Consider the following 23,929-nt stretch of genomic DNA (forward strand, 5'->3'; position numbering starts at 1 on the left):
GGCTCGTTGGTCTAGGTGTATGATTCTCGCTTCGTGTGCGAGTGGTCCCGGGTTCAAATCCCGGACGAGCCCATGCTGTGGACATTTTCAGGATGCTTGTAATATAGGAGCATTTCTTCTTTTCAATGCTATAAGACGCTGTGTATGTCGAGAAAGTTCCTTACCCTGCACGCTATTTTCCACTTGTGGCGGGATAAAGGAGTGCAGGACTTCTTTGCAACTGCTTTTCTGGGCCAGACAAGCATGGTAGGAACATTACATGCATAGTGTTTTTCTAGTGTAATTTCAGGATATGGTTTCAAAATCGCCTCTTGGAATAAAAGTGGTCCTCATTCCTGTCTTCCAAAGAAATAGAGACCGGGTAAGGAGAGCCCAACTTTGAGCTTCAAGGACATTGGCCCTTAGTCTGTGCATTCCAGCCCAATACATGCCAACAAGATTCCTGAGTTAGTGTCTGGTTCTGTAGTGTAGTGGTTATCACGTTCGCCTTACACGCGAAAGGTCCCTGGTTCGAGACCGGGCAGAAACAGCGGTTTGCTGTTTTTAACAGTGTTTGCCTTTACTTGCTGACTTTATAGGAAAGCTGAGATAATAGAGGCTGTCTATCCCTCACCAACCTGACGTAGTGTGCTCCAGGGATCTCAGTGACAGCTCGAAAAGAGAAGTGACGATAGCTTGCGCCATTCGCTTGCTCGCCCTTTGCTCTGAAGGGTGGGCCTACTTCATGAAAGCAAGGAATGAGAGCAGAAATGCTTTTCTTGTCCTCACCGCAAGCAGACACTTAGAAAAAACAAACTGTCTGAAGGACAGAGGCTTTTTAATTTCTTGTTTGATGACGGCCATGGAAAAGACAGCAATCATATTGCAGAAGAGAGCAACATGTGCAGTTGCTTGCTTTGGGTGAAGCATTCACCGACTAGCTGCCACTAACCCCTGGAGCCATGTCAGAGGTGACTCTTGCGTGGCTCGTTGGTCTAGGGGTATGATTCTCGCTTAGGGTGCGAGAGGTCCCGGGTTCAAATCCCGGACGAGCCCTTTTTAGAGCTAAACATACAAATCGTACTAAAAATGCACTATGCCTGACTATTTCTAGTAATACTCGGTGCATTGTTGCGCAACATATTCCTAACCTCAGAAGAAAAATGGATCACCGTGCTTTTTCTGCCTACCTGCTTAGTCTCAGTGTGTCCCAGGTGATGCTTTCCCAAGCTGTACTCGCAGACATTTAGGCATCAGATATTTGTCTGTCGATGCCTGCACAAGTAAATTTTGAATACGTCTAATTGCAAGCATGTTGGATGATATCTCTGAGGTTTTCACACTTGTTCTGCACATTCTGAGCCGCTGCTGATACAGCAGAATAGAAGTAGGGTGAAGCCTTGAGAGGAACTTTGCTTTAACAGTAGCAAGCAGCAAGGTCGTTTCTGTAGTGTAGTGGTCATCACGTTCGCCTAACACGCGAAAGGTCCTCGGTTCGAGACCGGGCAGAAACACTGAGCGTTGGCTGCTTTTATGTGCACACTCTAAAACCTTATTATCTGAATGCAAGTTTAAGAAGAGGTGGTCTTTGAACACAGTGAGCCGTGGGAAACTTTCTTTACCTTTGCAAGACGAAACAAAGTTATCTGCATCCGTCATCTGGGGGTCGTTCTTGTGCCTATTTTTATTTTGTTTAAGCTATGTTGTATTGTTGGGGCCTTTACACCTGTGACATTGCTGTGAAGGTTGTAAGTGGAAACATTGGCAGGTGCAGATAGAAGAGTTAGACCTAAGCCCCCCTCATGAGACGTCAGGATGGCCGAGTGGTCTAAGGCGCCAGACTCAAGAGAGCTTGATCTTCAGTGTAGCTGAGCCTTCTGGTCTCCTCATGGAGGCGTGGGTTCAAATCCCACTTCTGACAGGTCCCTTTTACACCCGTAAATCTTCCTGTTTTTTGCAGTGCGTTCCCGGCAAACACCACAATCTTTGCAGGAACCTGTAGCATGTGAAGAGAAATCCACCAACAATCAGGCTGGGCCCTCAATCACAATTCCATGGATTTCTGGAAATGACACCTCAGGCACACCTTCCATTAAATTTGCACTCCATCACAGTAACTGCCTTGCTGGGTTTCGAACTAAGCAGTTGATCCCATCATTTGTTGTGAGGCTCTCCTGCCACCTTTTGGGCAGAGAAGGCACTGTCCCTGCAAAAACACAGGCAGACGTTCAACAGGGCTTCCTGGTTTTGTGGGAGGAGCAGAATGCCATTGGTCCCCCCTTGCAAATTCTAATTTACATAAGGAAGACAGAGAGGTAGCTGGGAGTAGGCACTGCACACGGGCATTGCACTCTCTCTTATGATTTGCAGCCAATTCTAGATTGAGGCAGGAGGAAAGGAGGTGACTCGCCCAACAATGGCTATACTGAGAAGTCAGCCACTCTGGGTCTCCCAGGTGAGTGTTTCAGGCCTGTGAGCCACTCATATAAATCTCGCCTGATCGAGCCTGATCGAGCGCTGAGCGAGCACGTTTGAATCCAAATATCAAACCCCTCTTTCTCAGGCGCAGGAAATGGTGGGCCCTTCATTGCTTCTGGTGTGGAAGTCTATGGGGCAAGGGTCCAGGACTTGCAGAGGAGAACAATTGCCAGAAAGTGCTTGCTGTTCTCATCTGTGCCTTTTTTCTGCTCACTGGCTGATAGGAGATTGGCTGCCCCCTTTCTTGCTAGAGTGAAAAAACAACAACTTGAGAGAAAACATGACGTTGTGAGGCTCACTTAGAGGGAGACTAGCCAAATAGCCCTGCTTTTTTTCTGAAAGACGCTTCAGAAATTGTTCAAAATGTCTCCTGGCCACTCAGGCTCGTTGGTCTAGGTGTATGATTCTCGCTTCGTGTGCGAGTGGTCCCGGGTTCAAATCCCGGACGAGCCCATGCTGTGGACATTTTCAGGATGCTTGTAATATAGGAGCATTTCTTCTTTTCAATGCTATAAGACGCTGTGTATGTCGAGAAAGTTCCTTACCCTGCACGCTATTTTCCACTTGTGGCGGGATAAAGGAGTGCAGGACTTCTTTGCAACTGCTTTTCTGGGCCAGACAAGCATGGTAGGAACATTACATGCATAGTGTTTTTCTAGTGTAATTTCAGGATATGGTTTCAAAATCGCCTCTTGGAATAAAAGTGGTCCTCATTCCTGTCTTCCAAAGAAATAGAGACCGGGTAAGGAGAGCCCAACTTTGAGCTTCAAGGACATTGGCCCTTAGTCTGTGCATTCCAGCCCAATACATGCCAACAAGATTCCTGAGTTAGTGTCTGGTTCTGTAGTGTAGTGGTTATCACGTTCGCCTTACACGCGAAAGGTCCCTGGTTCGAGACCGGGCAGAAACAGCGGTTTGCTGTTTTTAACAGTGTTTGCCTTTACTTGCTGACTTTATAGGAAAGCTGAGATAATAGAGGCTGTCTATCCCTCACCAACCTGACGTAGTGTGCTCCAGGGATCTCAGTGACAGCTCGAAAAGAGAAGTGACGATAGCTTGCGCCATTCGCTTGCTCGCCCTTTGCTCTGAAGGGTGGGCCTACTTCATGAAAGCAAGGAATGAGAGCAGAAATGCTTTTCTTGTCCTCACCGCAAGCAGACACTTAGAAAAAACAAACTGTCTGAAGGACAGAGGCTTTTTAATTTCTTGTTTGATGACGGCCATGGAAAAGACAGCAATCATATTGCAGAAGAGAGCAACATGTGCAGTTGCTTGCTTTGGGTGAAGCATTCACCGACTAGCTGCCACTAACCCCTGGAGCCATGTCAGAGGTGACTCTTGCGTGGCTCGTTGGTCTAGGGGTATGATTCTCGCTTAGGGTGCGAGAGGTCCCGGGTTCAAATCCCGGACGAGCCCTTTTTAGAGCTAAACATACAAATCGTACTAAAAATGCACTATGCCTGACTATTTCTAGTAATACTCGGTGCATTGTTGCGCAACATATTCCTAACCTCAGAAGAAAAATGGATCACCGTGCTTTTTCTGCCTACCTGCTTAGTCTCAGTGTGTCCCAGGTGATGCTTTCCCAAGCTGTACTCGCAGACATTTAGGCATCAGATATTTGTCTGTCGATGCCTGCACAAGTAAATTTTGAATACGTCTAATTGCAAGCATGTTGGATGATATCTCTGAGGTTTTCACACTTGTTCTGCACATTCTGAGCCGCTGCTGATACAGCAGAATAGAAGTAGGGTGAAGCCTTGAGAGGAACTTTGCTTTAACAGTAGCAAGCAGCAAGGTCGTTTCTGTAGTGTAGTGGTCATCACGTTCGCCTAACACGCGAAAGGTCCTCGGTTCGAGACCGGGCAGAAACACTGAGCGTTGGCTGCTTTTATGTGCACACTCTAAAACCTTATTATCTGAATGCAAGTTTAAGAAGAGGTGGTCTTTGAACACAGTGAGCCGTGGGAAACTTTCTTTACCTTTGCAAGACGAAACAAAGTTATCTGCATCCGTCATCTGGGGGTCGTTCTTGTGCCTATTTTTATTTTGTTTAAGCTATGTTGTATTGTTGGGGCCTTTACACCTGTGACATTGCTGTGAAGGTTGTAAGTGGAAACATTGGCAGGTGCAGATAGAAGAGTTAGACCTAAGCCCCCCTCATGAGACGTCAGGATGGCCGAGTGGTCTAAGGCGCCAGACTCAAGAGAGCTTGATCTTCAGTGTAGCTGAGCCTTCTGGTCTCCTCATGGAGGCGTGGGTTCAAATCCCACTTCTGACAGGTCCCTTTTACACCCGTAAATCTTCCTGTTTTTTGCAGTGCGTTCCCGGCAAACACCACAATCTTTGCAGGAACCTGTAGCATGTGAAGAGAAATCCACCAACAATCAGGCTGGGCCCTCAATCACAATTCCATGGATTTCTGGAAATGACACCTCAGGCACACCTTCCATTAAATTTGCACTCCATCACAGTAACTGCCTTGCTGGGTTTCGAACTAAGCAGTTGATCCCATCATTTGTTGTGAGGCTCTCCTGCCACCTTTTGGGCAGAGAAGGCACTGTCCCTGCAAAAACACAGGCAGACGTTCAACAGGGCTTCCTGGTTTTGTGGGAGGAGCAGAATGCCATTGGTCCCCCCTTGCAAATTCTAATTTACATAAGGAAGACAGAGAGGTAGCTGGGAGTAGGCACTGCACACGGGCATTGCACTCTCTCTTATGATTTGCAGCCAATTCTAGATTGAGGCAGGAGGAAAGGAGGTGACTCGCCCAACAATGGCTATACTGAGAAGTCAGCCACTCTGGGTCTCCCAGGTGAGTGTTTCAGGCCTGTGAGCCACTCATATAAATCTCGCCTGATCGAGCCTGATCGAGCGCTGAGCGAGCACGTTTGAATCCAAATATCAAACCCCTCTTTCTCAGGCGCAGGAAATGGTGGGCCCTTCATTGCTTCTGGTGTGGAAGTCTATGGGGCAAGGGTCCAGGACTTGCAGAGGAGAACAATTGCCAGAAAGTGCTTGCTGTTCTCATCTGTGCCTTTTTTCTGCTCACTGGCTGATAGGAGATTGGCTGCCCCCTTTCTTGCTAGAGTGAAAAAACAACAACTTGAGAGAAAACATGACGTTGTGAGGCTCACTTAGAGGGAGACTAGCCAAATAGCCCTGCTTTTTTTCTGAAAGACGCTTCAGAAATTGTTCAAAATGTCTCCTGGCCACTCAGGCTCGTTGGTCTAGGGGTATGATTCTCGCTTCGGGTGCGAGAGGTCCCGGGTTCAAATCCCGGACGAGCCCATGCTGTGGACATTTTCAGGATGCTTGTAATATAGGAGCATTTCTTCTTTTCAATGCTATAAGACGCTGTGTATGTCGAGAAAGTTCCTTACCCTGCACGCTATTTTCCACTTGTGGCGGGATAAAGGAGTGCAGGACTTCTTTGCAACTGCTTTTCTGGGCCAGACCAGCATGGTAGGAACATTACATGCATAGTGTTTTTCTAGTGTAATTTCAGGATATGGTTTCAAAATCGCCTCTTGGAATAAAAGTGGTCCTCATTCCTGTCTTCCAAAGAAATAGAGACCGGGTAAGGAGAGCCCAACTTTGAGCTTCAAGGACATTGGCCCTTAGTCTGTGCATTCCAGCCCAATACATGCCAACAAGATTCCTGAGTTAGTGTCTGTTTCTGTAGTGTAGTGGTTTTCACGTTCGCCTTACACGCGAAAGGTCCTTGGTTCGAGACCGGGCAGAAACAGCGGTTTGCTGTTTTTAACAGTGTTTGCCTTTACTGGCTGACTTTATAGGAAAGCTGAGATAATAGAGGCTGTCTATCCCTCACCAACCTGACGTAGTGTGCTCCAGGGATCTCAGTGACAGCTCGAAAAGAGAAGTGACGATAGCTTGCGCCATTCGCTTGCTCGCCCTTTGCTCTGAAGGGTGGGCCTACTTTCATGAAAGCAAGGAATGAGAGCAGAAATGCTTTTCTTGTCCTCACCGCAAGCAGACACTTAGAGAAAACAAACTGTCTGAAGGACAGAGGCTTTTTAATTTCTTGTTTGATGACGGCCATGGAAAAGACAGCAATCATATTGCAGAAGAGAGCAACATGTGCAGTTGCTTGCTTTGGGTGAAGCATTCACCGACTAGCTGCCACTAACCCCTGGAGCCATGTCAGAGGTGACTCTTGCGTGGCTCGTTGGTCTAGGGGTATGATTCTCGCTTAGGGTGCGAGAGGTCCCGGGTTCAAATCCCGGACGAGCCCTTTTTAGAGCTAAACATACAAATCGTACTAAAAATGCACTATGCCTGACTATTTCTAGTAATACTCGGTGCATTGTTGCGCAACATATTCCTAACCTCAGAAGAAAAATGGATCATCGTGCTTTTTCTGCCTACCTGCTTAGTCTCAGTGTGTGCCAGGTGATGCTTTCCCAAGCTGTACTCGCAGACATTTAGGCATCAGATATTTGTCTGTCGATGCCTGCACAAGTAAATTTTGAATACGTCTAATTGCAAGCATGTTGGATGATATCTCTGAGGTTTTCACACTTGTTCTGCACATTCTGAGCCGCTGCTGATACAGCAGAATAGAAGTAGGGTGAAGCCTTGAGAGGAACTTTGCTTTAACAGTAGCAAGCAGCAAGGTCGTTTCTGTAGTGTAGTGGTCATCACGTTCGCCTAACACGCGAAAGGTCCCCGGTTCGAGACCGGGCAGAAACACTGAGCGTTGGCTGCTTTTATGTGCACACTCTAAAACCTTATTATCTGAATGCAAGTTTAAGAAGAGGTGGTCTTTGAACACAGTGAGCCGTGGGAAACTTTCTTTACCTTTGCAAGACGAAACAAAGTTATCTGCATCCGTCATCTGGGGGTCGTTCTTGTGCCTATTTTTATTTTGTTTAAGCTATGTTGTATTGTTGGGGCCTTTACACCTGTGACATTGCTGTGAAGGTTGTAAGTGGAAACATTGGCAGGTGCAGATAGAAGAGTTAGACCTAAGCCCCCCTCATGAGCCGTCAGGATGGCCGAGTGGTCTAAGACGGCAGACTCAAGAGAGCTTGATCTTCAGTGTAGCTGAGCCTTCTGGTCTCCTCATGGAGGCGTGGGTTCAAATCCCACTTCTGACAGGTCCCTTTTACACCCGTAAATCTTCCTGTTTTTTGCAGTGCGTTCCCGGCAAACACCACAATCTTTGCAGGAACCTGTAGCATGTGAAGAGAAATCCACCAACAATCAGGCTGGGCCCTCAATCACAATTCCATGGATTTCTGGAAATGACACCTCAGGCACACCTTCCATTAAATTTGCACTCCATCACAGTAACTGCCTTGCTGGGTTTCTAACTAAGCAGTTGATCCCATCATTTGTTGTGAGGCTCTCCTGCCACCTTTTGGGCAGAGAAGGCACTGTCCCTGCAAAAACACAGGCAGACATGTTCAACAGGGCTTCCTGGTTATGTGGGAGGAGCAGAATGCCATTGGTTCCCCCCTTGCAAATTCTAATTTACATAAGGAAGACAGAGAGGTAGCTGGGAGTAGGCACTGCACACGGGCATTGCACTCTCTCTTATGATTTGCAGCCAATTCTAGATTGAGGCAGGAGGAAAGGAGGTGACTCGCCCAACAATGGCTATACTGAGAAGTCAGCCACTCTGGGTCTCCCAGGTTAGTGTTTCAGGCCTGTGAGCCACTCATATAAATCTCGCCTGATCGAGCCTGATCGAGCGCTGAGCGAGCGCGTTTGAATCCAAATATCAAACCCCTCTTTCTCAGGCGCAGGAAATGGTGGGCCCTTCATTGCTTCTGGTGTGGAAGTCTATGGGGCAAGGGTCCAGGACTTGCAGAGGAGAACAATTGCCAGAAAGTGCTTGCTGTTCTCATCTGTGCCTTTTTTCTGCTCACTGGCTGATAGGAGATTGGCTGCCCCCTTTCTTGCTAGAGTGAAAAAACAACAACTTGAGAGAAAACATGACGTTGTGAGGCTCACTTAGAGGGAGACTAGCCAAATAGCCCTGCTTTTTTTCTGAAAGACGCTTCAGAAATTGTTCAAAATGTCTCCTGGCCACTCAGGCTCGTTGGTCTAGGGGTATGATTCTCGCTTCGGGTGCGAGAGGTCCCGGGTTCAAATTCCGGACGAGCCCATGCTGTGGACATTTTCAGGATGCTTGTAATATAGGAGCATTTCTTCTTTTCAATGCTATAAGACGCTGTGTATGTCGAGAAAGTTCCTTACCCTGCACGCTATTTTCCACTTGTGGCGGGATAAAGGAGTGCAGGACTTCTTTGCAACTGCTTTTCTGGGCCAGACAAGCATGGTAGGAACATTACATGCATAGTGTTTTTCTAGTGTAATTTCAGGATATGGTTTCAAAATCGCCTCTTGGAATAAAAGTGGTCCTCATTCCTGTCTTCCAAAGAAATAGAGACCGGGTAAGGAGAGCCCAACTTTGAGCTTCAAGGACATTGGCCCTTAGTCTGTGCATTCCAGCCCAATACATGCCAACAAGATTCCTGAGTTAGTGTCTGGTTCTGTAGTGTAGTGGTTATCACGTTCGCCTTACACGCGAAAGGTCCCTGGTTCGAGACCGGGCAGAAACAGCGGTTTGCTGTTTTTAACAGTGTTTGCCTTTACTTGCTGACTTTATAGGAAAGCTGAGATAATAGAGGCTGTCTATCCCTCACCAACCTGACGTAGTGTGCTCCAGGGATCTCAGTGACAGCTCGAAAAGAGAAGTGACGATAGCTTGCGCCATTCGCTTGCTCGCCCTTTGCTCTGAAGGGTGGGCCTACTTCATGAAAGCAAGGAATGAGAGCAGAAATGCTTTTCTTGTCCTCACCGCAAGCAGACACTTAGAAAAAACAAACTGTCTGAAGGACAGAGGCTTTTTAATTTCTTGTTTGATGACGGCCATGGAAAAGACAGCAATCATATTGCAGAAGAGAGCAACATGTGCAGTTGCTTGCTTTGGGTGAAGCATTCACCGACTAGCTGCCACTAACCCCTGGAGCCATGTCAGAGGTGACTCTTGCGTGGCTCGTTGGTCTAGGGGTATGATTCTCGCTTAGGGTGCGAGAGGTCCCGGGTTCAAATCCCGGACGAGCCCTTTTTAGAGCTAAACATACAAATCGTACTAAAAATGCACTATGCCTGACTATTTCTAGTAATACTCGGTGCATTGTTGCGCAACATATTCCTAACCTCAGAAGAAAAATGGATCACCGTGCTTTTTCTGCCTACCTGCTTAGTCTCAGTGTGTCCCAGGTGATGCTTTCCCAAGCTGTACTCGCAGACATTTAGGCATCAGATATTTGTCTGTCGATGCCTGCACAAGTAAATTTTGAATACGTCTAATTGCAAGCATGTTGGATGATATCTCTGAGGTTTTCACACTTGTTCTGCACATTCTGAGCCGCTGCTGATACAGCAGAATAGAAGTAGGGTGAAGCCTTGAGAGGAACTTTGCTTTAACAGTAGCAAGCAGCAAGGTCGTTTCTGTAGTGTAGTGGTCATCACGTTCGCCTAACACGCGAAAGGTCCTCGGTTCGAGACCGGGCAGAAACACTGAGCGTTGGCTGCTTTTATGTGCACACTCTAAAACCTTATTATCTGAATGCAAGTTTAAGAAGAGGTGGTCTTTGAACACAGTGAGCCGTGGGAAACTTTCTTTACCTTTGCAAGACGAAACAAAGTTATCTGCATCCGTCATCTGGGGGTCGTTCTTGTGCCTATTTTTATTTTGTTTAAGCTATGTTGTATTGTTGGGGCCTTTACACCTGTGACATTGCTGTGAAGGTTGTAAGTGGAAACATTGGCAGGTGCAGATAGAAGAGTTAGACCTAAGCCCCCCTCATGAGCTGTCAGGATGGGCGAGTGGTCTAAGGCGCCAGACTCAAGAGAGCTTGATCTTCAGTGTAGCTGAGCCTTCTGGTCTCCTCATGGAGGCGTGGGTTCAAATCCCACTTCTGACAGGTCCCTTTTACACCCGTAAATCTTCCTGTTTTTTGCAGTGCGTTCCCGGCAAACACCACAATCTTTGCAGGAACCTGTAGCATGTGAAGAGAAATCCACCAACAATCAGGCTGGGCCCTCAATCACAATTCCATGGATTTCTGGAAATGACACCTCAGGCACACCTTCCATTAAATTTGCACTCCATCACAGTAACTGCCTTGCTGGGTTTCTAACTAAGCAGTTGATCCCATCATTTGTTGTGAGGCTCTCCTGCCACCTTTTGGGCAGAGAAGGCACTGTCCCTGCAAAAACACAGGCAGACATGTTCAACAGGGCTTCCTGGTTATGTGGGAGGAGCAGAATGCCATTGGTCCCCCCTTGCAAATTCTAATTTACATAAGGAAGACAGAGAGGTAGCTGGGAGTAGGCACTGCACACGGGCATTGCACTCTCTCTTATGATTTGCAGCCAATTCTAGATTGAGGCAGGAGGAAAGGAGGTGACTCGCCCAACAATGGCTATACTGAGAAGTCAGCCACTCTGGGTCTCCCAGGTGAGTGTTTCAGGCCTGTGAGCCACTCATATAAATCTCGCCTGATCGAGCCTAATCGAGCGCTGAGCGAGCGCGTTTGAATCCAAATATCAAACCCCTCTTTCTCAGGCGCAGGAAATGGTGGGCCCTTCATTGCTTCTGGTGTGGAAGTCTATGGGGCAAGGGTCCAGGACTTGCAGAGGAGAACAATTGCCAGAAAGTGCTTGCTGTTCTCATCTGTGCCTTTTTTCTGCTCACTGGCTGATAGGAGATTGGCTGCCCCCTTTCTTGCTAGAGTGAAAAAACAACAACTTGAGAGAAAACATGACGTTGTGAGGCTCACTTAGAGGGAGACTAGCCAAATAGCCCTGCTTTTTTTCTGAAAGACGCTTCAGAAATTGTTCAAAATGTCTCCTGGCCACTCAGGCTCGTTGGTCTAGGTGTATGATTCTCGCTTCGTGTGCGAGTGGTCCCGGGTTCAAATCCCGGACGAGCCCATGCTGTGGACATTTTCAGGATGCTTGTAATATAGGAGCATTTCTTCTTTTCAATGCTATAAGACGCTGTGTATGTCGAGAAAGTTCCTTACCCTGCACGCTATTTTCCACTTGTGGCGGGATAAAGGAGTGCAGGACTTCTTTGCAACTGCTTTTCTGGGCCAGACAAGCATGGTAGGAACATTACATGCATAGTGTTTTTCTAGTGTAATTTCAGGATATGGTTTCAAAATCGCCTCTTGGAATAAAAGTGGTCCTCATTCCTGTCTTCCAAAGAAATAGAGACCGGGTAAGGAGAGCCCAACTTTGAGCTTCAAGGACATTGGCCCTTAGTCTGTGCATTCCAGCCCAATACATGCCAACAAGATTCCTGAGTTAGTGTCTGGTTCTGTAGTGTAGTGGTTATCACGTTCGCCTTACACGCGAAAGGTCCCTGGTTCGAGACCGGGCAGAAACAGCGGTTTGCTGTTTTTAACAGTGTTTGCCTTTACTTGCTGACTTTATAGGAAAGCTGAGATAATAGAGGCTGTCTATCCCTCACCAACCTGACGTAGTGTGCTCCAGGGATCTCAGTGACAGCTCGAAAAGAGAAGTGACGATAGCTTGCGCCATTCGCTTGCTCGCCCTTTGCTCTGAAGGGTGGGCCTACTTCATGAAAGCAAGGAATGAGAGCAGAAATGCTTTTCTTGTCCTCACCGCAAGCAGACACTTAGAAAAAACAAACTGTCTGAAGGACAGAGGCTTTTTAATTTCTTGTTTGATGACGGCCATGGAAAAGACAGCAATCATATTGCAGAAGAGAGCAACATGTGCAGTTGCTTGCTTTGGGTGAAGCATTCACCGACTAGCTGCCACTAACCCCTGGAGCCATGTCAGAGGTGACTCTTGCGTGGCTCGTTGGTCTAGGGGTATGATTCTCGCTTAGGGTGCGAGAGGTCCCGGGTTCAAATCCCGGACGAGCCCTTTTTAGAGCTAAACATACAAATCGTACTAAAAATGCACTATGCCTGACTATTTCTAGTAATACTCGGTGCATTGTTGCGCAACATATTCCTAACCTCAGAAGAAAAATGGATCACCGTGCTTTTTCTGCCTACCTGCTTAGTCTCAGTGTGTCCCAGGTGATGCTTTCCCAAGCTGTACTCGCAGACATTTAGGCATCAGATATTTGTCTGTCGATGCCTGCACAAGTAAATTTTGAATACGTCTAATTGCAAGCATGTTGGATGATATCTCTGAGGTTTTCACACTTGTTCTGCACATTCTGAGCCGCTGCTGATACAGCAGAATAGAAGTAGGGTGAAGCCTTGAGAGGAACTTTGCTTTAACAGTAGCAAGCAGCAAGGTCGTTTCTGTAGTGTAGTGGTCATCACGTTCGCCTAACACGCGAAAGGTCCTCGGTTCGAGACCGGGCAGAAACACTGAGCGTTGGCTGCTTTTATGTGCACACTCTAAAACCTTATTATCTGAATGCAAGTTTAAGAAGAGGTGGTCTTTGAACACAGTGAGCCGTGGGAAACTTTCTTTACCTTTGCAAGACGAAACAAAGTTATCTGCATCCGTCATCTGGGGGTCGTTCTTGTGCCTATTTTTATTTTGTTTAAGCTATGTTGTATTGTTGGGGCCTTTACACCTGTGACATTGCTGTGAAGGTTGTAAGTGGAAACATTGGCAGGTGCAGATAGAAGAGTTAGACCTAAGCCCCCCTCATGAGACGTCAGGATGGCCGAGTGGTCTAAGGCGCCAGACTCAAGAGAGCTTGATCTTCAGTGTAGCTGAGCCTTCTGGTCTCCTCATGGAGGCGTGGGTTCAAATCCCACTTCTGACAGGTCCCTTTTACACCCGTAAATCTTCCTGTTTTTTGCAGTGCGTTCCCGGCAAACACCACAATCTTTGCAGGAACCTGTAGCATGTGAAGAGAAATCCACCAACAATCAGGCTGGGCCCTCAATCACAATTCCATGGATTTCTGGAAATGACACCTCAGGCACACCTTCCATTAAATTTGCACTCCATCACAGTAACTGCCTTGCTGGGTTTCGAACTAAGCAGTTGATCCCATCATTTGTTGTGAGGCTCTCCTGCCACCTTTTGGGCAGAGAAGGCACTGTCCCTGCAAAAACACAGGCAGACGTTCAACAGGGCTTCCTGGTTTTGTGGGAGGAGCAGAATGCCATTGGTCCCCCCTTGCAAATTCTAATTTACATAAGGAAGACAGAGAGGTAGCTGGGAGTAGGCACTGCACACGGGCATTGCACTCTCTCTTATGATTTGCAGCCAATTCTAGATTGAGGCAGGAGGAAAGGAGGTGACTCGCCCAACAATGGCTATACTGAGAAGTCAGCCACTCTGGGTCTCCCAGGTGAGTGTTTCAGGCCTGTGAGCCACTCATATAAATCTCGCCTGATCGAGCCTGATCGAGCGCTGAGCGAGCACGTTTGAATCCAAATATCAAACCCCTCTTTCTCAGGCGCAGGAAATGGTGGGCCCTTCATTGCTTCTGGTGTGGAAGTCTATGGGGCAAGGGTCCAGGACTTGCAGAGGAGAACAATTGCCAGAAAGTGCTTGCTGTTCTCATCTGTGCCTTTTTTCTGCTCACTGGCTGATAGGAGATTGGCTGCCCCCTTTCTTGCTAGAGTGAAAAAACAACAACTTGAGAGAAAACATGACGTTGTGAGGCTCACTTAGAGGGAGACTAGCCAAATAGCCCTGCTTTTTTTCTGAAAGACGCTTCAGAAATTGTTCAAAATGTCTCCTGGCCACTCAGGCTCGTTGGTCTAGGGGTATGATTCTCGCTTCGGGTGCGAGAGGTCCCGGGTTCAAATCCCGGACGAGCCCATGCTGTGGACATTTTCAGGATGCTTGTAATATAGGAGCATTTCTTCTTTTCAATGCTATAAGACGCTGTGTATGTCGAGAAAGTTCCTTACCCTGCACGCTATTTTCCACTTGTGGCGGGATAAAGGAGTGCAGGACTTCTTTGCAACTGCTTTTCTGGGCCAGACCAGCATGGTAGGAACATTACATGCATAGTGTTTTTCTAGTGTAATTTCAGGATATGGTTTCAAAATCGCCTCTTGGAATAAAAGTGGTCCTCATTCCTGTCTTCCAAAGAAATAGAGACCGGGTAAGGAGAGCCCAACTTTGAGCTTCAAGGACATTGGCCCTTAGTCTGTGCATTCCAGCCCAATACATGCCAACAAGATTCCTGAGTTAGTGTCTGTTTCTGTAGTGTAGTGGTTTTCACGTTCGCCTTACACGCGAAAGGTCCTTGGTTCGAGACCGGGCAGAAACAGCGGTTTGCTGTTTTTAACAGTGTTTGCCTTTACTGGCTGACTTTATAGGAAAGCTGAGATAATAGAGGCTGTCTATCCCTCACCAACCTGACGTAGTGTGCTCCAGGGATCTCAGTGACAGCTCGAAAAGAGAAGTGACGATAGCTTGCGCCATTCGCTTGCTCGCCCTTTGCTCTGAAGGGTGGGCCTACTTTCATGAAAGCAAGGAATGAGAGCAGAAATGCTTTTCTTGTCCTCACCGCAAGCAGACACTTAGAGAAAACAAACTGTCTGAAGGACAGAGGCTTTTTAATTTCTTGTTTGATGACGGCCATGGAAAAGACAGCAATCATATTGCAGAAGAGAGCAACATGTGCAGTTGCTTGCTTTGGGTGAAGCATTCACCGACTAGCTGCCACTAACCCCTGGAGCCATGTCAGAGGTGACTCTTGCGTGGCTCGTTGGTCTAGGGGTATGATTCTCGCTTAGGGTGCGAGAGGTCCCGGGTTCAAATCCCGGACGAGCCCTTTTTAGAGCTAAACATACAAATCGTACTAAAAATGCACTATGCCTGACTATTTCTAGTAATACTCGGTGCATTGTTGCGCAACATATTCCTAACCTCAGAAGAAAAATGGATCATCGTGCTTTTTCTGCCTACCTGCTTAGTCTCAGTGTGTGCCAGGTGATGCTTTCCCAAGCTGTACTCGCAGACATTTAGGCATCAGATATTTGTCTGTCGATGCCTGCACAAGTAAATTTTGAATACGTCTAATTGCAAGCATGTTGGATGATATCTCTGAGGTTTTCACACTTGTTCTGCACATTCTGAGCCGCTGCTGATACAGCAGAATAGAAGTAGGGTGAAGCCTTGAGAGGAACTTTGCTTTAACAGTAGCAAGCAGCAAGGTCGTTTCTGTAGTGTAGTGGTCATCACGTTCGCCTAACACGCGAAAGGTCCCCGGTTCGAGACCGGGCAGAAACACTGAGCGTTGGCTGCTTTTATGTGCACACTCTAAAACCTTATTATCTGAATGCAAGTTTAAGAAGAGGTGGTCTTTGAACACAGTGAGCCGTGGGAAACTTTCTTTACCTTTGCAAGACGAAACAAAGTTATCTGCATCCGTCATCTGGGGGTCGTTCTTGTGCCTATTTTTATTTTGTTTAAGCTATGTTGTATTGTTGGGGCCTTTACACCTGTGACATTGCTGTGAAGGTTGTAAGTGGAAACATTGGCAGGTGCAGATAGAAGAGTTAGACCTAAGCCCCCCTCATGAGCCGTCAGGATGGCCGAGTGGTCTAAGACGGCAGACTCAAGAGAGCTTGATCTTCAGTGTAGCTGAGCCTTCTGGTCTCCTCATGGAGGCGTGGGTTCAAATCCCACTTCTGACAGGTCCATTTTACACCCGTAAATCTTCCTGTTTTTTGCAGTGCGTTCCCGGCAAACACCACAATCTTTGCAGGAACCTGTAGCATGTGAAGAGAAATCCACCAACAATCAGGCTGGGCCCTCAATCACAATTCCATGGATTTCTGGAAATGACACCTCAGGCACACCTTCCATTAAATTTGCACTCCATCACAGTAACTGCCTTGCTGGGTTTCTAACTAAGCAGTTGATCCCATCATTTGTTGTGAGGCTCTCCTGCCACCTTTTGGGCAGAGAAGGCACTGTCCCTGCAAAAACACAGGCAGACATGTTCAACAGGGCTTCCTGGTTATGTGGGAGGAGCAGAATGCCATTGGTTCCCCCCTTGCAAATTCTAATTTACATAAGGAAGACAGAGAGGTAGCTGGGAGTAGGCACTGCACACGGGCATTGCACTCTCTCTTATGATTTGCAGCCAATTCTAGATTGAGGCAGGAGGAAAGGAGGTGACTCGCCCAACAATGGCTATACTGAGAAGTCAGCCACTCTGGGTCTCCCAGGTTAGTGTTTCAGGCCTGTGAGCCACTCATATAAATCTCGCCTGATCGAGCCTGATCGAGCGCTGAGCGAGCGCGTTTGAATCCAAATATCAAACCCCTCTTTCTCAGGCGCAGGAAATGGTGGGCCCTTCATTGCTTCTGGTGTGGAAGTCTATGGGGCAAGGGTCCAGGACTTGCAGAGGAGAACAATTGCCAGAAAGTGCTTGCTGTTCTCATCTGTGCCTTTTTTCTGCTCACTGGCTGATAGGAGATTGGCTGCCCCCTTTCTTGCTAGAGTGAAAAAACAACAACTTGAGAGAAAACATGACGTTGTGAGGCTCACTTAGAGGGAGACTAGCCAAATAGCCCTGCTTTTTTTCTGAAAGACGCTTCAGAAATTGTTCAAAATGTCTCCTGGCCACTCAGGCTCGTTGGTCTAGGGGTATGATTCTCGCTTCGGGTGCGAGAGGTCCCGGGTTCAAATCCCGGACGAGCCCATGCTGTGGACATTTTCAGGATGCTTGTAATATAGGAGCATTTCTTCTTTTCAATGCTATAAGACGCTGTGTATGTCGAGAAAGTTCCTTACCCTGCACGCTATTTTCCACTTGTGGCGGGATAAAGGAGTGCAGGACTTCTTTGCAACTGCTTTTCTGGGCCAGACAAGCATGGTAGGAACATTACATGCATAGTGTTTTTCTAGTGTAATTTCAGGATATGGTTTCAAAATCGCCTCTTGGAATAAAAGTGGTCCTCATTCCTGTCTTCCAAAGAAATAGAGACCGGGTAAGGAGAGCCCAACTTTGAGCTTCAAGGACATTGGCCCTTAGTCTGTGCATTCCAGCCCAATACATGCCAACAAGATTCCTGAGTTAGTGTCTGGTTCTGTAGTGTAGTGGTTATCACGTTCGCCTTACACGCGAAAGGTCCCTGGTTCGAGACCGGGCAGAAACAGCGGTTTGCTGTTTTTAACAGTGTTTGCCTTTACTTGCTGACTTTATAGGAAAGCTGAGATAATAGAGGCTGTCTATCCCTCACCAACCTGACGTAGTGTGCTCCAGGGATCTCAGTGACAGCTCGAAAAGAGAAGTGACGATAGCTTGCGCCATTCGCTTGCTCGCCCTTTGCTCTGAAGGGTGGGCCTACTTCATGAAAGCAAGGAATGAGAGCAGAAATGCTTTTCTTGTCCTCACCGCAAGCAGACACTTAGAAAAAACAAACTGTCTGAAGGACAGAGGCTTTTTAATTTCTTGTTTGATGACGGCCATGGAAAAGACAGCAATCATATTGCAGAAGAGAGCAACATGTGCAGTTGCTTGCTTTGGGTGAAGCATTCACCGACTAGCTGCCACTAACCCCTGGAGCCATGTCAGAGGTGACTCTTGCGTGGCTCGTTGGTCTAGGGGTATGATTCTCGCTTAGGGTGCGAGAGGTCCCGGGTTCAAATCCCGGACGAGCCCTTTTTAGAGCTAAACATACAAATCGTACTAAAAATGCACTATGCCTGACTATTTCTAGTAATACTCGGTGCATTGTTGCGCAACATATTCCTAACCTCAGAAGAAAAATGGATCACCGTGCTTTTTCTGCCTACCTGCTTAGTCTCAGTGTGTCCCAGGTGATGCTTTCCCAAGCTGTACTCGCAGACATTTAGGCATCAGATATTTGTCTGTCGATGCCTGCACAAGTAAATTTTGAATACGTCTAATTGCAAGCATGTTGGATGATATCTCTGAGGTTTTCACACTTGTTCTGCACATTCTGAGCCGCTGCTGATACAGCAGAATAGAAGTAGGGTGAAGCCTTGAGAGGAACTTTGCTTTAACAGTAGCAAGCAGCAAGGTCGTTTCTGTAGTGTAGTGGTCATCACGTTCGCCTAACACGCGAAAGGTCCTCGGTTCGAGACCGGGCAGAAACACTGAGCGTTGGCTGCTTTTATGTGCACACTCTAAAACCTTATTATCTGAATGCAAGTTTAAGAAGAGGTGGTCTTTGAACACAGTGAGCCGTGGGAAACTTTCTTTACCTTTGCAAGACGAAACAAAGTTATCTGCATCCGTCATCTGGGGGTCGTTCTTGTGCCTATTTTTATTTTGTTTAAGCTATGTTGTATTGTTGGGGCCTTTACACCTGTGACATTGCTGTGAAGGTTGTAAGTGGAAACATTGGCAGGTGCAGATAGAAGAGTTAGACCTAAGCCCCCCTCATGAGCTGTCAGGATGGGCGAGTGGTCTAAGGCGCCAGACTCAAGAGAGCTTGATCTTCAGTGTAGCTGAGCCTTCTGGTCTCCTCATGGAGGCGTGGGTTCAAATCCCACTTCTGACAGGTCCCTTTTACACCCGTAAATCTTCCTGTTTTTTGCAGTGCGTTCCCGGCAAACACCACAATCTTTGCAGGAACCTGTAGCATGTGAAGAGAAATCCACCAACAATCAGGCTGGGCCCTCAATCACAATTCCATGGATTTCTGGAAATGACACCTCAGGCACACCTTCCATTAAATTTGCACTCCATCACAGTAACTGCCTTGCTGGGTTTCTAACTAAGCAGTTGATCCCATCATTTGTTGTGAGGCTCTCCTGCCACCTTTTGGGCAGAGAAGGCACTGTCCCTGCAAAAACACAGGCAGACATGTTCAACAGGGCTTCCTGGTTATGTGGGAGGAGCAGAATGCCATTGGTCCCCCCTTGCAAATTCTAATTTACATAAGGAAGACAGAGAGGTAGCTGGGAGTAGGCACTGCACACGGGCATTGCACTCTCTCTTATGATTTGCAGCCAATTCTAGATTGAGGCAGGAGGAAAGGAGGTGACTCGCCCAACAATGGCTATACTGAGAAGTCAGCCACTCTGGGTCTCCCAGGTGAGTGTTTCAGGCCTGTGAGCCACTCATATAAATCTCGCCTGATCGAGCCTAATCGAGCGCTGAGCGAGCGCGTTTGAATCCAAATATCAAACCCCTCTTTCTCAGGCGCAGGAAATGGTGGGCCCTTCATTGCTTCTGGTGTGGAAGTCTATGGGGCAAGGGTCCAGGACTTGCAGAGGAGAACAATTGCCAGAAAGTGCTTGCTGTTCTCATCTGTGCCTTTTTTCTGCTCACTGGCTGATAGGAGATTGACTGCCCCCTTTCTTGCTAGAGTGAAAAAACAACAACTTGAGAGAAAACATGACGTTGTGAGGCTCACTTAGAGGGAGACTAGCCAAATAGCCCTGCTTTTTTTCTGAAAGACGCTTCAGAAATTGTTCAAAATGTCTCCTGGCCACTCAGGCTCGTTGGTCTAGGGGTATGATTCTCGCTTCGGGTGCGAGAGGTCCCGGGTTCAAATCCCGGACGAGCCCATGCTGTGGACATTTTCAGGATGCTTGTAATATAGGAGCATTTCTTCTTTTCAATGCTATAAGACGCTGTGTATGTCGAGAAAGTTCCTTACCCTGCACGCTATTTTCCACTTGTGGCGGGATAAAGGAGTGCAGGACTTCTTTGCAACTGCTTTTCTGGGCCAGACCAGCATGGTAGGAACATTACATGCATAGTGTTTTTCTAGTGTAATTTCAGGATATGGTTTCAAAATCGCCTCTTGGAATAAAAGTGGTCCTCATTCCTGTCTTCCAAAGAAATAGAGACCGGGTAAGGAGAGCCCAACTTTGAGCTTCAAGGACATTGGCCCTTAGTCTGTGCATTCCAGCCCAATACATGCCAACAAGATTCCTGAGTTAGTGTCTGTTTCTGTAGTGTAGTGGTTTTCACGTTCGCCTTACACGCGAAAGGTCCTTGGTTCGAGACCGGGCAGAAACAGCGGTTTGCTGTTTTTAACAGTGTTTGCCTTTACTGGCTGACTTTATAGGAAAGCTGAGATAATAGAGGCTGTCTATCCCTCACCAACCTGACGTAGTGTGCTCCAGGGATCTCAGTGACAGCTCGAAAAGAGAAGTGACGATAGCTTGCGCCATTCGCTTGCTCGCCCTTTGCTCTGAAGGGTGGGCCTACTTTCATGAAAGCAAGGAATGAGAGCAGAAATGCTTTTCTTGTCCTCACCGCAAGCAGACACTTAGAGAAAACAAACTGTCTGAAGGACAGAGGCTTTTTAATTTCTTGTTTGATGACGGCCATGGAAAAGACAGCAATCATATTGCAGAAGAGAGCAACATGTGCAGTTGCTTGCTTTGGGTGAAGCATTCACCGACTAGCTGCCACTAACCCCTGGAGCCATGTCAGAGGTGACTCTTGCGTGGCTCGTTGGTCTAGGGGTATGATTCTCGCTTAGGGTGCGAGAGGTCCCGGGTTCAAATCCCGGACGAGCCCTTTTTAGAGCTAAACATACAAATCGTACTAAAAATGCACTATGCCTGACTATTTCTAGTAATACTCGGTGCATTGTTGCGCAACATATTCCTAACCTCAGAAGAAAAATGGATCATCGTGCTTTTTCTGCCTACCTGCTTAGTCTCAGTGTGTCCCAGGTGATGCTTTCCCAAGCTGTACTCGCAGACATTTAGGCATCAGATATTTGTCTGTCGATGCCTGCACAAGTAAATTTTGAATACGTCTAATTGCAAGCATGTTGGATGATATCTCTGAGGTTTTCACACTTGTTCTGCACATTCTGAGCCGCTGCTGATACAGCAGAATAGAAGTAGGGTGAAGCCTTGAGAGGAACTTTGCTTTAACAGTAGCAAGCAGCAAGGTCGTTTCTGTAGTGTAGTGGTCATCACGTTCGCCTAACACGCGAAAGGTCCCCGGTTCGAGACCGGGCAGAAACACTGAGCGTTGGCTGCTTTTATGTGCACACTCTAAAACCTTATTATCTGAATGCAAGTTTAAGAAGAGGTGGTCTTTGAACACAGTGAGCCGTGGGAAACTTTCTTTACCTTTGCAAGACGAAACAAAGTTATCTGCATCCGTCATCTGGGGGTCGTTCTTGTGCCTATTTTTATTTTGTTTAAGCTATGTTGTATTGTTGGGGCCTTTACACCTGTGACATTGCTGTGAAGGTTGTAAGTGGAAACATTGGCAGGTGCAGATAGAAGAGTTAGACCTAAGCCCCCCTCATGAGCCGTCAGGATGGCCGAGTGGTCTAAGGCGGCAGACTCAAGAGAGCTTGATCTTCAGTGTAGCTGAGCCTTCTGGTCTCCTCATGGAGGCGTGGGTTCAAATCCCACTTCTGACAGGTCCCTTTTACACCCGTAAATCTTCCTGTTTTTTGCAGTGCGTTCCCGGCAAACACCACAATCTTTGCAGGAACCTGTAGCATGTGAAGAGAAATCCACCAACAATCAGGCTGGGCCCTCAATCACAATTCCATGGATTTCTGGAAATGACACCTCAGGCACACCTTCCATTAAATTTGCACTCCATCACAGTAACTGCCTTGCTGGGTTTCTAACTAAGCAGTTGATCCCATCATTTGTTGTGAGGCTCTCCTGCCACCTTTTGGGCAGAGAAGGCACTGTCCCTGCAAAAACACAGGCAGACATGTTCAACAGGGCTTCCTGGTTATGTGGGAGGAGCAGAATGCCATTGGTTCCCCCCTTGCAAATTCTAATTTACATAAGGAAGACAGAGAGGTAGCTGGGAGTAGGCACTGCACACGGGCATTGCACTCTCTCTTATGATTTGCAGCCAATTCTAGATTGAGGCAGGAGGAAAGGAGGTGACTCGCCCAACAATGGCTATACTGAGAAGTCAGCCACTCTGGGTCTCCCAGGTTAGTGTTTCAGGCCTGTGAGCCACTCATATAAATCTCGCCTGATCGAGCCTGATCGAGCGCTGAGCGAGCGCGTTTGAATCCAAATATCAAACCCCTCTTTCTCAGGCGCAGGAAATGGTGGGCCCTTCATTGCTTCTGGTGTGGAAGTCTATGGGGCAAGGGTCCAGGACTTGCAGAGGAGAACAATTGCCAGAAAGTGCTTGCTGTTCTCATCTGTGCCTTTTTTCTGCTCACTGGCTGATAGGAGATTGGCTGCCCCCTTTCTTGCTAGAGTGAAAAAAAAACAACTTGAGAGAAAACATGACGTTGTGAGGCTCACTTAGAGGGAGACTAGCCAAATAGCCCTGCTTTTTTTCTGAAAGACGCTTCAGAAATTGTTCAAAATGTCTCCTGGCCACTCAGGCTCGTTGGTCTAGGGGTATGATTCTCGCTTCGGGTGCGAGAGGTCCCGGGTTCAAATCCCGGACGAGCCCATGCTGTGGACATTTTCAGGATGCTTGTAATATAGGAGCATTTCTTCTTTTCAATGCTATAAGACGCTGTGTATGTCGAGAAAGTTCCTTACCCTGCACGCTATTTTCCACTTGTGGCGGGATAAAGGAGTGCAGGACTTCTTTGCAACTGCTTTTCTGGGCCAGACAAGCATGGTAGGAACATTACATGCATAGTGTTTTTCTAGTGTAATTTCAGGATATGGTTTCAAAATCGCCTCTTGGAATAAAAGTGGTCCTCATTCCTGTCTTCCAAAGAAATAGAGACCGGGTAAGGAGAGCCCAACTTTGAGCTTCAAGGACATTGGCCCTTAGTCTGTGCATTCCAGCCCAATACATGCCAACAAGATTCCTGAGTTAGTGTCTGGTTCTGTAGTGTAGTGGTTATCACGTTCGCCTTACACGCGAAAGGTCCCTGGTTCGAGACCGGGCAGAAACAGCGGTTTGCTGTTTTTAACAGTGTTTGCCTTTACTTGCTGACTTTATAGGAAAGCTGAGATAATAGAGGCTGTCTATCCCTCACCAACCTGACGTAGTGTGCTCCAGGGATCTCAGTGACAGCTCGAAAAGAGAAGTGACGATAGCTTGCGCCATTCGCTTGCTCGCCCTTTGCTCTGAAGGGTGGGCCTACTTCATGAAAGCAAGGAATGAGAGCAGAAATGCTTTTCTTGTCCTCACCGCAAGCAGACACTTAGAAAAAACAAACTGTCTGAAGGACAGAGGCTTTTTAATTTCTTGTTTGATGACGGCCATGGAAAAGACAGCAATCATATTGCAGAAGAGAGCAACATGTGCAGTTGCTTGCTTTGGGTGAAGCATTCACCGACTAGCTGCCACTAACCCCTGGAGCCATGTCAGAGGTGACTCTTGCGTGGCTCGTTGGTCTAGGGGTATGATTCTCGCTTAGGGTGCGAGAGGTCCCGGGTTCAAATCCCGGACGAGCCCTTTTTAGAGCTAAACATACAAATCGTACTAAAAATGCACTATGCCTGACTATTTCTAGTAATACTCGGTGCATTGTTGCGCAACATATTCCTAACCTCAGAAGAAAAATGGATCACCGTGCTTTTTCTGCCTACCTGCTTAGTCTCAGTGTGTCCCAGGTGATGCTTTCCCAAG

The 23,929-nt window shown here is 47.3% G+C and overlaps 43 non-coding genes across 43 annotated transcripts; all 43 read left to right on the forward strand.

Moving 5' to 3' along the window:
- TRNAT-CGU (transfer RNA threonine (anticodon CGU)) lies at positions 1–72 on the forward strand. The gene has a single exon. It is a non-coding gene; the product is annotated as a tRNA-Thr (tRNA).
- Positions 73–456: 384 nt separating this feature from the next.
- TRNAV-UAC (transfer RNA valine (anticodon UAC)) lies at positions 457–529 on the forward strand. Its single transcript has one exon. It is a non-coding gene; the product is annotated as a tRNA-Val (tRNA).
- Positions 530–963: 434 nt separating this feature from the next.
- Positions 964–1,035, forward strand: TRNAP-AGG (transfer RNA proline (anticodon AGG)). The gene has a single exon. It is a non-coding gene; the product is annotated as a tRNA-Pro (tRNA).
- Positions 1,036–1,420: 385 nt separating this feature from the next.
- Positions 1,421–1,493, forward strand: TRNAV-AAC (transfer RNA valine (anticodon AAC)). Its single transcript has one exon. It is a non-coding gene; the product is annotated as a tRNA-Val (tRNA).
- Positions 1,494–1,788: 295 nt separating this feature from the next.
- On the forward strand, positions 1,789–1,900 carry TRNAL-CAA (transfer RNA leucine (anticodon CAA)). The gene is made up of 2 exons: positions 1,789–1,826; positions 1,855–1,900. It is a non-coding gene; the product is annotated as a tRNA-Leu (tRNA).
- A 938-nt stretch (positions 1,901–2,838) lies between these two features.
- Positions 2,839–2,910, forward strand: TRNAT-CGU (transfer RNA threonine (anticodon CGU)). The gene has a single exon. It is a non-coding gene; the product is annotated as a tRNA-Thr (tRNA).
- Positions 2,911–3,294: 384 nt separating this feature from the next.
- TRNAV-UAC (transfer RNA valine (anticodon UAC)) lies at positions 3,295–3,367 on the forward strand. Its single transcript has one exon. It is a non-coding gene; the product is annotated as a tRNA-Val (tRNA).
- A 434-nt stretch (positions 3,368–3,801) lies between these two features.
- On the forward strand, positions 3,802–3,873 carry TRNAP-AGG (transfer RNA proline (anticodon AGG)). The gene has a single exon. It is a non-coding gene; the product is annotated as a tRNA-Pro (tRNA).
- Positions 3,874–4,258: 385 nt separating this feature from the next.
- On the forward strand, positions 4,259–4,331 carry TRNAV-AAC (transfer RNA valine (anticodon AAC)). The gene has a single exon. It is a non-coding gene; the product is annotated as a tRNA-Val (tRNA).
- Positions 4,332–4,626: 295 nt separating this feature from the next.
- On the forward strand, positions 4,627–4,738 carry TRNAL-CAA (transfer RNA leucine (anticodon CAA)). Its single transcript has 2 exons — positions 4,627–4,664; positions 4,693–4,738. It is a non-coding gene; the product is annotated as a tRNA-Leu (tRNA).
- Positions 4,739–5,676: 938 nt separating this feature from the next.
- On the forward strand, positions 5,677–5,748 carry TRNAP-CGG (transfer RNA proline (anticodon CGG)). The gene has a single exon. It is a non-coding gene; the product is annotated as a tRNA-Pro (tRNA).
- A 384-nt stretch (positions 5,749–6,132) lies between these two features.
- On the forward strand, positions 6,133–6,205 carry TRNAV-UAC (transfer RNA valine (anticodon UAC)). Its single transcript has one exon. It is a non-coding gene; the product is annotated as a tRNA-Val (tRNA).
- Positions 6,206–6,640: 435 nt separating this feature from the next.
- Positions 6,641–6,712, forward strand: TRNAP-AGG (transfer RNA proline (anticodon AGG)). The gene has a single exon. It is a non-coding gene; the product is annotated as a tRNA-Pro (tRNA).
- Positions 6,713–7,097: 385 nt separating this feature from the next.
- On the forward strand, positions 7,098–7,170 carry TRNAV-AAC (transfer RNA valine (anticodon AAC)). The gene has a single exon. It is a non-coding gene; the product is annotated as a tRNA-Val (tRNA).
- Positions 7,171–7,465: 295 nt separating this feature from the next.
- Positions 7,466–7,577, forward strand: TRNAL-CAA (transfer RNA leucine (anticodon CAA)). Its single transcript has 2 exons — positions 7,466–7,503; positions 7,532–7,577. It is a non-coding gene; the product is annotated as a tRNA-Leu (tRNA).
- A 941-nt stretch (positions 7,578–8,518) lies between these two features.
- Positions 8,519–8,590, forward strand: TRNAP-CGG (transfer RNA proline (anticodon CGG)). Its single transcript has one exon. It is a non-coding gene; the product is annotated as a tRNA-Pro (tRNA).
- Positions 8,591–8,974: 384 nt separating this feature from the next.
- On the forward strand, positions 8,975–9,047 carry TRNAV-UAC (transfer RNA valine (anticodon UAC)). The gene has a single exon. It is a non-coding gene; the product is annotated as a tRNA-Val (tRNA).
- Positions 9,048–9,481: 434 nt separating this feature from the next.
- On the forward strand, positions 9,482–9,553 carry TRNAP-AGG (transfer RNA proline (anticodon AGG)). Its single transcript has one exon. It is a non-coding gene; the product is annotated as a tRNA-Pro (tRNA).
- A 385-nt stretch (positions 9,554–9,938) lies between these two features.
- On the forward strand, positions 9,939–10,011 carry TRNAV-AAC (transfer RNA valine (anticodon AAC)). Its single transcript has one exon. It is a non-coding gene; the product is annotated as a tRNA-Val (tRNA).
- Positions 10,012–10,306: 295 nt separating this feature from the next.
- Positions 10,307–10,418, forward strand: TRNAL-CAA (transfer RNA leucine (anticodon CAA)). Its single transcript has 2 exons — positions 10,307–10,344; positions 10,373–10,418. It is a non-coding gene; the product is annotated as a tRNA-Leu (tRNA).
- A 940-nt stretch (positions 10,419–11,358) lies between these two features.
- Positions 11,359–11,430, forward strand: TRNAT-CGU (transfer RNA threonine (anticodon CGU)). The gene has a single exon. It is a non-coding gene; the product is annotated as a tRNA-Thr (tRNA).
- Positions 11,431–11,814: 384 nt separating this feature from the next.
- TRNAV-UAC (transfer RNA valine (anticodon UAC)) lies at positions 11,815–11,887 on the forward strand. The gene has a single exon. It is a non-coding gene; the product is annotated as a tRNA-Val (tRNA).
- Positions 11,888–12,321: 434 nt separating this feature from the next.
- Positions 12,322–12,393, forward strand: TRNAP-AGG (transfer RNA proline (anticodon AGG)). The gene has a single exon. It is a non-coding gene; the product is annotated as a tRNA-Pro (tRNA).
- Positions 12,394–12,778: 385 nt separating this feature from the next.
- Positions 12,779–12,851, forward strand: TRNAV-AAC (transfer RNA valine (anticodon AAC)). Its single transcript has one exon. It is a non-coding gene; the product is annotated as a tRNA-Val (tRNA).
- A 295-nt stretch (positions 12,852–13,146) lies between these two features.
- TRNAL-CAA (transfer RNA leucine (anticodon CAA)) lies at positions 13,147–13,258 on the forward strand. Its single transcript has 2 exons — positions 13,147–13,184; positions 13,213–13,258. It is a non-coding gene; the product is annotated as a tRNA-Leu (tRNA).
- Positions 13,259–14,196: 938 nt separating this feature from the next.
- Positions 14,197–14,268, forward strand: TRNAP-CGG (transfer RNA proline (anticodon CGG)). Its single transcript has one exon. It is a non-coding gene; the product is annotated as a tRNA-Pro (tRNA).
- Positions 14,269–14,652: 384 nt separating this feature from the next.
- On the forward strand, positions 14,653–14,725 carry TRNAV-UAC (transfer RNA valine (anticodon UAC)). Its single transcript has one exon. It is a non-coding gene; the product is annotated as a tRNA-Val (tRNA).
- A 435-nt stretch (positions 14,726–15,160) lies between these two features.
- TRNAP-AGG (transfer RNA proline (anticodon AGG)) lies at positions 15,161–15,232 on the forward strand. The gene has a single exon. It is a non-coding gene; the product is annotated as a tRNA-Pro (tRNA).
- A 385-nt stretch (positions 15,233–15,617) lies between these two features.
- TRNAV-AAC (transfer RNA valine (anticodon AAC)) lies at positions 15,618–15,690 on the forward strand. The gene has a single exon. It is a non-coding gene; the product is annotated as a tRNA-Val (tRNA).
- Positions 15,691–15,985: 295 nt separating this feature from the next.
- TRNAL-CAA (transfer RNA leucine (anticodon CAA)) lies at positions 15,986–16,097 on the forward strand. The gene is made up of 2 exons: positions 15,986–16,023; positions 16,052–16,097. It is a non-coding gene; the product is annotated as a tRNA-Leu (tRNA).
- Positions 16,098–17,038: 941 nt separating this feature from the next.
- Positions 17,039–17,110, forward strand: TRNAP-CGG (transfer RNA proline (anticodon CGG)). Its single transcript has one exon. It is a non-coding gene; the product is annotated as a tRNA-Pro (tRNA).
- A 384-nt stretch (positions 17,111–17,494) lies between these two features.
- TRNAV-UAC (transfer RNA valine (anticodon UAC)) lies at positions 17,495–17,567 on the forward strand. The gene has a single exon. It is a non-coding gene; the product is annotated as a tRNA-Val (tRNA).
- A 434-nt stretch (positions 17,568–18,001) lies between these two features.
- TRNAP-AGG (transfer RNA proline (anticodon AGG)) lies at positions 18,002–18,073 on the forward strand. Its single transcript has one exon. It is a non-coding gene; the product is annotated as a tRNA-Pro (tRNA).
- A 385-nt stretch (positions 18,074–18,458) lies between these two features.
- TRNAV-AAC (transfer RNA valine (anticodon AAC)) lies at positions 18,459–18,531 on the forward strand. The gene has a single exon. It is a non-coding gene; the product is annotated as a tRNA-Val (tRNA).
- A 295-nt stretch (positions 18,532–18,826) lies between these two features.
- TRNAL-CAA (transfer RNA leucine (anticodon CAA)) lies at positions 18,827–18,938 on the forward strand. Its single transcript has 2 exons — positions 18,827–18,864; positions 18,893–18,938. It is a non-coding gene; the product is annotated as a tRNA-Leu (tRNA).
- A 940-nt stretch (positions 18,939–19,878) lies between these two features.
- On the forward strand, positions 19,879–19,950 carry TRNAP-CGG (transfer RNA proline (anticodon CGG)). Its single transcript has one exon. It is a non-coding gene; the product is annotated as a tRNA-Pro (tRNA).
- A 384-nt stretch (positions 19,951–20,334) lies between these two features.
- On the forward strand, positions 20,335–20,407 carry TRNAV-UAC (transfer RNA valine (anticodon UAC)). Its single transcript has one exon. It is a non-coding gene; the product is annotated as a tRNA-Val (tRNA).
- Positions 20,408–20,842: 435 nt separating this feature from the next.
- On the forward strand, positions 20,843–20,914 carry TRNAP-AGG (transfer RNA proline (anticodon AGG)). The gene has a single exon. It is a non-coding gene; the product is annotated as a tRNA-Pro (tRNA).
- A 385-nt stretch (positions 20,915–21,299) lies between these two features.
- Positions 21,300–21,372, forward strand: TRNAV-AAC (transfer RNA valine (anticodon AAC)). The gene has a single exon. It is a non-coding gene; the product is annotated as a tRNA-Val (tRNA).
- A 295-nt stretch (positions 21,373–21,667) lies between these two features.
- Positions 21,668–21,779, forward strand: TRNAL-CAA (transfer RNA leucine (anticodon CAA)). The gene is made up of 2 exons: positions 21,668–21,705; positions 21,734–21,779. It is a non-coding gene; the product is annotated as a tRNA-Leu (tRNA).
- A 941-nt stretch (positions 21,780–22,720) lies between these two features.
- Positions 22,721–22,792, forward strand: TRNAP-CGG (transfer RNA proline (anticodon CGG)). The gene has a single exon. It is a non-coding gene; the product is annotated as a tRNA-Pro (tRNA).
- Positions 22,793–23,176: 384 nt separating this feature from the next.
- Positions 23,177–23,249, forward strand: TRNAV-UAC (transfer RNA valine (anticodon UAC)). Its single transcript has one exon. It is a non-coding gene; the product is annotated as a tRNA-Val (tRNA).
- Positions 23,250–23,683: 434 nt separating this feature from the next.
- TRNAP-AGG (transfer RNA proline (anticodon AGG)) lies at positions 23,684–23,755 on the forward strand. Its single transcript has one exon. It is a non-coding gene; the product is annotated as a tRNA-Pro (tRNA).
- Positions 23,756–23,929: the final 174 nt, after the last annotated feature.

This window comes from Lissotriton helveticus, chromosome 10, assembly GCF_964261635.1.
Source record: "Lissotriton helveticus chromosome 10, aLisHel1.1, whole genome shotgun sequence".
In the NCBI taxonomy this organism is placed as follows: Eukaryota; Metazoa; Chordata; class Amphibia; order Caudata; family Salamandridae; genus Lissotriton; species Lissotriton helveticus.